General features: G+C 45.8%; 1 long non-coding RNA gene across 1 annotated transcript; it reads left to right on the top strand.

The window, feature by feature from the left end:
* Nucleotides 1–3,404: 3,404 nt before the first annotated feature.
* On the top strand, nt 3,405–10,683 carry LOC125545991. Its single transcript, XR_007300389.1, has 3 exons — nt 3,405–3,984; nt 10,393–10,548; nt 10,630–10,683. It is a non-coding gene; the product is annotated as an uncharacterized LOC125545991 (long non-coding RNA).
* Nucleotides 10,684–11,465: the final 782 nt, after the last annotated feature.

The raw sequence follows: 11,465 nt of genomic DNA on the forward strand, positions 1-11,465 counted from the left end.
TCATGTCTACATTGTTCTCGAACCCGTAGGGTCCGCACGCTTAAGGTTTCGATGACAGTTATATTATGAGTTTATGAGTTTTGATGTACTGAAGTTAGTTCGGAGTCCCGGATGTGATCACGGACATGACGAGGAGTTTCAAAATGGTCGAGACAGAAAGATTGATATATTGGACGGCTATATTCGGACACCGGAAGTGTTCTGGGTGATTTCGGAGAAAACCGGAGAGCCAGAGGGTTACCGGAACCCCCCGGGAGAAGTAATGGGCCATATGGGCCTTAGTGGAGAGAGAGAGGGGCAGCCAAAGGTGGGCCGCGCGCCTCCTCCCCCCTGGTCCGAATTGGACTAGGAGAGGGGGGCGGCGCCCCCCTTTCCTTCTCCCTCCCCACTTCTTTCCCCCTCCTAGTAGGAGTCCTACTCCTACTAGGAGGAGGACTCCTCCTTGGCGCGCCATAGGGGCCGGCCGGCCTCCTCCCCTTGATCCTTTATATACGGGGGCAGAGGGCACCCCTAGATACACAAGTTGATCCACATGATCATATTCTTAGCCGTGTGCGGTGCCCCCTTCCACCATAATCCTCGATAATATTGTAGCGGTGCTTAGGCGAAGCCCTACGACGGTAGTACATCAAGATCGTCACCACGCCGTCGTGCTGACGGAACTCTTCCCCGACGCTTTGCTGGATCGGAGTCCGGGGATCGTCATCGAGCTGAACGTGTGCTAAAACTCGGAGGTGCCATAGTTTCGGTGCTTGATCGGTCGGGCCGTGAAGACGTATGACTACATCAACCGCGTTGTCATAACGCTTCCGCTGTCGGTCTACAAGGGTACGTAGATCACACTCTTCCCTCGTTGCTATGCATCACCATGATCTTGCATGTGCGTAGGAATTTTTTTGAAATTACTATGTTCCCCAACAGGGAGTTATTTCTACGTTATGCTTATACTGTTATGCTATGCTCGTAGATGTGGATTGGTTGAGTGTATTCATGACAGATGTGAGAGTTATCATTAATGGTTAACTTAAGGTGGCTACTTTAATACACATCTGGGTGGATTGGATGGGGCACCCTGGAGCACCAAGTGGTTTGCCCGGGCACCTAGAGAACCTAGTGCTTGCCCAAGGGGATCCCAGAGGACCCATGTGATCACCCTATGGATTGCCACCCAGACTCAAAGGGATCATAAGATTATTTCATGCTAGAAACTTCCGTGTGCAGCCACAAGCTATTATGGGCTCTAGCATAGTTGAGTAAGTTGCGTGAAGCTCTTGAAGAGGTGGATCAGCAGGTAGAGGGATGTAGGTTGGTATGGTCTGCCCGGAGTAAGGAGTTAATGCTTCTGAAAGACTGTGTCTCGGTCATCCGTTTCTCAAACACCATGTAGTGCGAGAAAGCCAATGGAGGAGATCGAGTCTTGTGGGGAAAAGTGCACAAACCTTTGCAGAGTGTATAAACTAATCATGGTTAGTTGTGTCCCCGGTTATGGACATCTTGAGTATCTAGTTCTTGGATTATCATATTGATCTCATCATGTTACTTAAATAATTTGTTGGGTTATTGATGTTAATTTGGGATTGAGTTGGAGGAACCTTCTCAATATTTTCAACCAACTTTGTAGTTAAATAAATTATATTCCTTTGCAATAGGGAAAAATTGGCTTTTCGCAAAAACATTATAACCACAGAGCTTTTCCACCAACCAAATATGCATGTAGTGATAGTTATTATTCATCATTATCCTATGGTGTGAATTTGCCAGTACATTCAATGTACTAACCCTTTGTGGCTGCAACGTCTCATGTTCCAGGATTCTTACGACGAGTAAATGATACGTTAGGGTTACGATTTCTACACTCAACTTTGCCGTTGGTGTTGATGGGAATCCACAACCTTGTTGTTACTTCCGCTATTTTGAATTAAGGTAATAGTATTTACATTACTTTATACATGTGATTTACCTTTGTTATAAATCGTCGAGTATTGTGTGTGTCAGCATACCGATCCAGGGATGACACTTAAGCACAAAGACTTGACCGTCTGAGGTCGGGTCGCTACAAGATGGTATCAGAGCACATGTTGACTGTAGGATGTGACCCTAGAAATTGGCAAGCCCATAGGAAAGATTTTCTCTACAACTTCATTTTTAAAAGATCTTTTACCTCTCTTCTCTTCTGAGCTTATTCAAATATTCCCTTTTAGTGAGACTATACCCCTTTCCCTTTTTGACCACACGAAGATTCGGCTGATGAGACCACTTCAAGAAGTACAAGATATCGGACAACTAAGACCACTTCGGAATGAAGAGGATTTTACCGTGTATTATAATAATGGAAACTACAGCGGTTGAAGACTCCGAAGACTAGGATAATCTGAAGGCCCTATAGAATTTTCCAGATTTGTATGACCTAGGAAGGCACCCCTTATAGAACTTGGCAGACTAAGGAAGCTGTCAATACCCGAGATCAAGGTGTATTGGAGAAAGACCGGAACATGGAGAGTTAAAAACTCAAAGTTTTGTCAAAAAACCCTAAGGCAGGAGATATCAATTATGGAATGAAAGCTCATGGAAATGACAAGAGAAGAAACACGGTTATCCATGATGTTATTATCCGCTTATAATATTGTCATCGGGATGAGTTAAGCATGCATGCATTTCTTCTGAAGGATTGGATGGTAGAAGGCTGATGGAGCACCTATCAGCAAAAGATGAAGTTTTAACCTTAGCCGGTGTATCACCAGGATCTGGAGTAGTACATCAAGAATTCTAAGATGGAGCTCCAGGAAGCTGTATTTGACAAGGAACTATTTCGTGATGAACTTAGGAACTAGAAGCTGAAAGTAGCCAAGCTGGAGGAGCTACAACCTCGAGATGCCGGAGATTTTTCAGGAATTGAAGGACAGTAGGACCATGGTTCATGCCAAGGATGTTGAAACCCAGAAGTTTGGAACGCAACCCCAGAATATTGAAGGACGTCATGAGAGACTTCACGTCGACAGAGATGATCTGGCAAAAGAACTTGAGAATGACAATGTAACACCCCGGCAGTTAAGCTACAGTAGTCACACCCTAATGGTGCCATGTCATCGCAATTAATTTATCTAAACCTCATTTTGTTCCTAACCGAATACAATTCAAATTCAAATTCAAATAAAGTTGAATTATCATTTCTTCAAGCGGTAAAACAAAAATGTTCGCTGGGTTGCAAAAATTCACTAGATAATTTTCATGAAGAAACCAATATTATTTGAGATATTGAATTGCCCCTAACCTATATAAAGCAGTGCCCAAAACAATCTGTTTCACCCATTCGCAATTATGAAAAATTCAAATGAATACTAATGCGCACAAAACTTTTTTTTTGTAACAATGCTAATTATTGTAAGGTAATTATGTGGCACAACACCATATTTTACAAAAGACATCTTGTGGCCAAACATTTTTCAAAACAGAAAAGGGAATTTGAAATAAATGGAAATGAAAAAGGAACCTAAAACTAATGGGCCACTGGACCATATGTGGCCACAGTGCCTTCGGCCCAGCCCACTGCCACCTCTCCTCCCACCTCCCGCTACAGGAGACAGGGGAAGGGCGTGGCAGCCATCCAGGCCACCATGGCCGGGACTGTCGACGTGCCGGCCATCCCGCGGCCTCCCCGATGCCTACAAGACCTGCCTCGCGGCGCCCCAAACCCTAATCCCCTCATTCTTCTTCCTCGTCTCTCTCCATCGATCTGAACCACGCCTGAGCTCCGCCGTCGACATGTTGCCGTCGATGCCGCGGCCACCGTGCTCCCCGCGTCGTGAGGAGATGTCCAAGAGGACCGCCAGCGACGACTCCTTCTTCTCCTAGCACCAGTACAAGCCGGGCCACACCGTACTCTCGGCATCGAGCCATTCCTCGCCTGCGGCCGTCGCATCTTGTCGCCGGTTTCCACTGCTCCGGGCCACCCCCGACCTCCCAACCTCGTCCACAAGCACCAGGGTGAGCCCCTCTACCGATCCCCTCACTTTCCCCTTTCGATTTGTGTCGTTTGCCACCACTCCCGTGTTCGTCAGTGGCCGACCTGGCTGCAGCTCCGCCGAGGCGCTCGCATCGTGCGCCCACCGAGCCAACGCTCGCACTCGGCCGCCCCAGACCACACCGTGCCCTGCGCGCTTCCGTTGCTGCGGTGCTAGCTGCTGCTCTGCGTACTGCTAGTAGTGTTGCCGCCGCTGCTCTGTGTGCCCGCTTGCTGCTGCCGGCTGCTGCTAGCCACAACTGCTGCAACTCCTTCCTGCTGCGCGCGCTCGCCTGATGCCGCTGCTTGCTCGCGCGGGCGCCCGCTGCCGCCATTGCCGCCACTTGATGCTGCTAGCCACGGCCATGGCTACAGCCGTGTGCGTGTGCAGTGTGTGTGTCGTGTGTGTATGTGTGTGTGTGCGCGCACAGCCACAGTTGGCTGTGCCACCGGCCGGTCCTTGGCTTAATTAATCTAGGATTAATTTGGACTAGTTTAGGTAGGAACTAATTTAGTGTTGATTAGTCTATATAAACAATGACATGTGGCCCCTTAGTTTAAACTAGTAAACATGCACGTGCAACGCACGTCTATATAAATATTACAACCAGATTTGTGAGGCTATTTGTGGAGGTTCGTGCTCAAAGAAGATAAGGCAGACGTGTCAGTCATGGAAGTTTGTTCTCGAGAAAGAAAAGGCCCCCATGTCGCTTGCTCGAGTGACATGAGTGGCGACCCTAGCGCCTCCCTTCCTTCCCTCCTATCTTCCTCGTTTTCCTCCCCTCCTATCTTCCTCGTTGTCATTGGAGGAAACTGTTGGGCAAATTGGTGTATGTGGTGAATTTGATATGTCGTAAAACATAGTAAGGGACAACATGTAATGTGGATCAACATTTTACAACGTGTGGTACAATCTCTCTGTTTCATATAACAAAACCTGATAAGTCTGTTCGGTTGTAAACATGAAGATGCTTTCAAGACACTCTCCATTGGCACCATTTTCTTCAAATGCTTGGTGATAACCCGCAAGGTTTATCCCTTCCAACCGTAACCCCACACCCCACATCCTGCAAGTGAACAACTACTTTATCAAGACAACAAAGAGTATTTTGAATTATAAGCAGCAATCTAGAGCTTGCACTATTATAATTCTCTTGCTTGAAAATGATCTATGTTGATCTAAGTGAAGAAAGAAAATAGAATAGCTCGTTTGAATAAAAATAGCAGAGCACCATTGTTTCTTTTTTGCAATTCCAGAGTGTTATTTCTTGAAATCTTGAAAATGCTTCTATTGCACATTAACAACATTGGACAATTCGTCATAAAAATACATTATTCAAAAGAGAATGATTCAGTTCCATACAATCCTATACTGAAAAAATGCACTCTTTCAACTCATTTCCAAACCATACTGGGTAACATGAACATTTCAGTTGAGTTACCACACCTTTCTCATTTGAAAATGTATCTCTTGATTCAGTATCACCACCGAGGCACCCACCATTTATACCGATTTTTTTTAGTACCTATGAATAATGTAAACATAATATTGCTAGGGAGTTGGAGGGCTTAATGCGATATCTCAGATGCCGCAGTACCTAGCTCTGATCCTAGTAAAGAGGGGGTCAAATTAGGCATTTCAATTAAAGAGTTACCACACCTTTCTCATTAGAAGCTATATCTCTTGATTCAGTATCACCACCGAGGCATCCATCGTTTATACCAAATTTTTTGTAGTACCTACGAATAATGTAAACATAATTTTGCTAGAGAGTTGGAGGGCTTAATGCGATATCTCAAATGCCACAATACCTAGCCCTGAACCTAGCAAAGAGGAGACAACGAAGGCATCACACACTCAGAACCTCCTCCATTACACCACGTGTGCATTTTTAAAGAAACTCATGTGTGTGAAATATAGGAGTGTGCAAGTTTTAAGGGCAGAACTGGCACCAGCATGTTTGATTCAAACTTGGAAAACAATAAAACTTAGCCTACAATGGACACCATCAAACAATTTCCAGAAAGGACAGTTAGAATTGTTTTTCATCTTCACTATTACAGGAACAATGATTCCGAACTGAGGAGGTGGAGGGAGAGGGATTTGCATTACCATAATCTAAAGCCTAGCACGATATGGCAGAGGAATGATTGAAAGTCATGGATCGAGGATAATCCTAATCCACTGTCAGTAGAATGTAGTGTACTGTAGAAAGCCCAAACTTACTGAGGCAAATCGCCTAAAGGCAAATGAAACTCACCATGGGATGGAAGTTCCTCATCATCTGCCGACCTACGACGAGGGAGGAGTGAGCAGATGGCGGCGTGTTCATACTTGTGGTGCATCCGATTCTGTGGTGAGCAGTCCTGTTTGGTACGCTGATGAATGACACAAATTGTGGTGGTGACCATCCAGCTAGGTCCGTGGACGTCAGGCCAAGACATTGAAGCCCTCGTCCACCTGACAACATAACAAATAAAGATTTTCAGTTCAGTTGTTGATCTCGATTCTCGACAGGTGAGTATGATACTTGTATTAACACTTGAATGGCACCTATTTGTTTAATGTAAGGATAAACACACTTTACTTCTCCAACCATATCACTCGATACAGTGTACTGAAAGAAAAGAAAAAAGCAAAAAATACAGTACACTCAGTAGAAAGTAGTGAAAAAAAGCTGGTAGAAAACCTTGTGAATTACAGTAGCTTCACAGCCGTAGCCATAAGAGAACGGAGGGAGTAGATGGCCACACGGACGAAAAAACAACAAACACCAGCAGCACTACAACCCAAATCTGAGCCAAACCGGGCCACCTGAGGGCCATGCGGCAAGAGATCACCTATGAGATAAACACGATGGTTGACAAATATGCATATTGGTAATGAAAATCATGACACGGCATCAGTCAAATCAACGCATATAAATTGGGCAGCTTGCTTTCATAATGATGTTTGACTCTACTTATAAATGGAGAACTACCATTCATTGAGGTGTACATATCAAGCTATAGCATGATTTTAGTTAAATCGAAGACGGCGAATTTTGCCTCACGTGAACAAGCATCCCTTAGTAGCGATACTCATCATAGATGCCGCCACATAGCCCAGCTCACAAAGAGCTGCAAGATGGAAAAAATAATGGATTAGTTATGGTACTCAACAATCCTTGACTCAAATAAAATATATAGTTCACACCTTGTTATCCATTGCTCCATAAATCAGGCTACGCACACAATTTCAGTTTACACAAACCCATATACATCAACGGATTAATCAAACTTCACTGATAGGCAGAATATCTAAATAGCAAGGTATTATGTGTGAACCATAGCACACATCCTGTAATTCAGTCTTTAAAGATGCATCGAATCAGTCTAAACTTTTAAGTACACAGCCTTATAAAATTTCAGTTCTAATATCATTTACATTTGTTCACGAGGAAAACACATCAAAAGCAGTTTATAAGTACCTATCAGATTTACACCAAGTGGTTAAGTGGATATAACAAAATTCCGAATTATATAAGTTGTCACCTGCCACTTGCATTGCAAACTTTTTGCTGACATCCAAAACGTACAGGCATCAGCTAGAGCAAGAACTTACAAGAAGCAGGTACAACAAGCAGCGCCAGTAGAAACAGAGCAAGCAGCGCTGCCTAGCCACCTCGCCGCCTCCAAGCTAGACTCGAGGCCAGTGCACACACACGCATTGCATCCGCCGACGGGGCAAAGCAAAGCACGGTGCAGAATCGCACTGACCACCGTCGCTGAAACGGGAACCTGACGTAGTAGGCAGCCGGACGCCAGGGTAAAGAGCGGATAAGCAGTGTCCGGGATGTCACAGCCGGCGGGGAGAGAGTCACGGGGGAGGGGCGGACGTCGATTTGCAGATGAACAGCGAGCCCGCGACGATGTCTTGGTAAACAGAGCTTGGGCGGCGGATTCCACATGCTCGTCAACGGCATGTGCGGCTCCGTCGAGCTGTCGTGGTTTTGTCACGGCAGATGTCCTAGAAAAAGGACTTAGTCGTGGGGCCATCGCGACGGGTTAGCTTGAAGGGGTTAAAGCGGACACAGGGACGCAAAAGAGTTTATACTAGTTCGGCCCCTTCGATGAAGGTAAAAACCTACGTCTAGTTTTGATGGAATTGATAGGGTTTCGATGACCGGAGAGCAAACAAGCTTCGCATATATCTCGAGTTGTTGTCTGTCGTCCTTGAACCGCCGCCGGGTCGTCCCCTTATATACACGGGTGACGCCCGTCGGTTCACAGAGTCCCAATACCGGCTCATAGATGTGTCCGGTTTGGTCTCTACTTATTCCTAACTTACAATACAAGTTAAATACCAACGCCGGTTTACGGCTACAGGCCTTGAACCGACTATGGGCCTTGAGCCCTCATCTGCCTTCTTGGGCTTTAACATACTTAACTACTGACGAAGTTAACCCGGCCCAGATAGGCCGGTTTATACCCAGTAGTGATATCCCCAACATTAGGCCCCAGATTGATTTGAACATGTTCATGTCAATCCTTTAGCAAAAATCTTCATCTTCAATATCTTCTTGTAGTTTGTTGAACCGCCGTGATGTCATCTTCTCTGGTCATGGTAAACCGGCGTGACGTCACCTGTTATAAAGGACCTTAATAGGTCTGCGACAATTAAGGCAACATCTTCGTCTCCAAACCCACGGTCCCTTAATTTTCACGCCTGACTCCTGTCCCTTGCCTTATAAATAGGACCGAAGGGTCATTTCTTTTTCCCCTCCGTGCCCTTGTGCTTCGTCTTCCTCGCGTCGCCCAGTTTCGGAGCTCCGCCGCCACCGTCAACCTCTGCATCAACCTTGGCCGCTGCATCAACCTGGGCGCACCAGAGCACCACGGCAACCTTCCGCGTCTTTCTTATCTCCAGTAAGTCTTCTGTTCTTTTCAATATAGATCTGCTCTAGGGTTTCATGTTCTTCTAGTGTTCATCGCCTGTTTCGTGTTCATACGATAACTCCTAGATGCATCTGTAAATCCTTACTCTGTGTAGCGGTAGTTTTTAGCATCCGCCTTCAGTTTCATGCCTCAAGACCATAGATCTATATGTATCTCTGCCCATTGATTCAGTACTGTTCTTTTTTTGAACCTTGAATATTTTCCTTATTTTCTGAACTTGCTTCAGATCCGTCGCTGTAGAGAAGTCTTATGAAATCTGTTTCTGTACTTACTCATCTGATTCAATGTTTAGGCCAGGCGGTTTAACTTTGTAGAAAAATTGCCAAACCGGTATATACCATTAGTCCCCTTGTTGAACCGCCAGATGTTGTTGCTTCATAAAACTCTGGTTTAGATAGATCTGTCTCCGGTTTAACATTGCACATACCAATGTACCTTAATCAATGCATTTTTGAACCGGGATCATCTACCTTATATATTTCATCATGGCCAAGCAAGTATATGAGTGCAACTGGGTTCCTTCTCGCGTCACAGAGACTGAACTGAACAACTTAGTCCTGATCGGTGCTTTAGGCAGCAAAAATACCATCCATTGGAGGGTCCCTGGCGAAGAATGTCCTCCCACACCTCAAGAAGGAGAGGTCGTCGTTTTCGTAGATCACTTAGCCCGGGGCTTTAAGCCGCTCGGTTCTAAATTTTACCGGGACGTTTTAGCCAATTTTCAACTCCACGCACAAGACATTGGCCCCAACTCTGTCACAAACATGTGTCATTTCCAAGTACTTTGTGAGGCGTTCTTTCAAGAGGAGCCCACCGTTGAACTGTTCAGAGACTTCTTCCATCTAAACCGCCGCACTAAGTTTACTGACGGTTCCAACACAGAATTGGGTGGTGTGGCGATTCAGAAAAGAAAAGAGGTCACATACCCTCACGCCAAACTGCACATCCACTCCAAAGAGTGGAATCAAACATGGTTCTATTGCAAAGACACTTCCCCTGCTGGTGAAAATCCCTTGCCTGGCTTTCGTCCGGAGCGGCTTAGCAACACACACCCCTTTCCGCAAAGGTTAACTGCCAAGGAGAGAAGCAAATACGCTCCTCAACTGTCCAAGCTCAGAGCCTTCATGGCCAATGGTTTAATAGGAGTTGATCTCGCTCGCTGTTGGATATCGTGGAGCATACTGCCCCTTAGTCAGCGCTCCGGTTTGATGTGCGAGTATACTGGCAGTGTTGATGACCCACTGCGGCATGCTAACATCCAGCTTACCGATGAAGAAATCATAGAGGCTGTGAATAAAATGCTGAATGAACCGGAATACGTCTGTGCTCAAACCGGCCTGCTTCCCTTCTGTGCCACCAACAAACCGCCAGCTGTAAGAGTTTGATCTTTCTTTTTACTGAACCTGCTATTGGTATATTTGGTCACTGTTTAACACCAACGTCTGTTTAAACAGGGTAATGATCCGTTTTGGAGCAAGAAACTTCCACAGGAGAAGCCAGAAAAAGCAGATAAACCGAAACGACCAACCCGGCAAAAGACTAAAGCTGTGAAGAAGACTACCCACAGGAAAAGAACCACTGCATCCTCTGATCCAGCCGCTGATGACGATGTGGGTAACCCGGACCTTGAGGTAGAGCTTGATTCACTTGGCTTATTTTTCATGCGCCTTATTGATGATGATATTTGTCAGGATGATGCCGAAGCCAGTCATGCTAATGTTGCAGAGGTAATTATTCTTTCCTCCGATTCAGATCCTTTGCCTTCACTAAAAACCCGTCAGGCAAACTGGAAGGTTAAATTTTCTCATCCTCTTGCTTACTTGGATCCCAAATTTCTTATGAAGACCCAACAGCACGAAGCTCGCCGCACAACCCAGCATAGTGGCCAGGTAGTTACCTCCGCCGGTTTACCGAATAGTCCGGTTCGGAAACGCCATTCAGAGGTCTCTAATTTGCCTGTCAGTGCTTGTCCTAAAATGGGCTGTCTTCGTCAACCTCTTAGTCCGTCTGACTCTGATTATCAGGTCACTTCCCATTCATCATCTGGCGAGTCATCAGCTACCCAGCTGCCGCCGCTCAAAACGGTGCTTGGGTAAGCCATACTTATCATAATGCTTTTGGTGTATTACTTTGTAGCATATACTGTACTGACCTTTGTTACTCCTTTCAGGGCCAAGCCTAAGCCAAGCAAGAAGGCTCGCCTAGATAAAGCGGCTGAAGAAGATGCTATTCCTGAACCGGACAGAGTACTCAACCCTGAAGCGGCCATCCGTGAGGATGTGCCAAACGATCCACCACCACAAGATGATGATCTTATTACTGAAGAGAGGCCTGTTGATACCTCCGGTCCTGTTGACCAGCCCAGAAGCCCCATCCGGATTGAAAAATCCACCAGTCCATCCAAGTCGACGGCCCCAATGCAAACCGACGACGTCAAGGATGATGAAGTTGTTATTACTGGCATTGGCCATAAAGAACCAAGCAATCCTGTCGCTTTGTCTAAACATACTGCCAAGGAAGAATTTGC

The sequence above is a fragment of the Triticum urartu genome, chromosome 1 (genome assembly GCF_003073215.2).
Source record: "Triticum urartu cultivar G1812 chromosome 1, Tu2.1, whole genome shotgun sequence".
Lineage (NCBI taxonomy): Eukaryota > Viridiplantae > Streptophyta > Magnoliopsida > Poales > Poaceae > Triticum > Triticum urartu.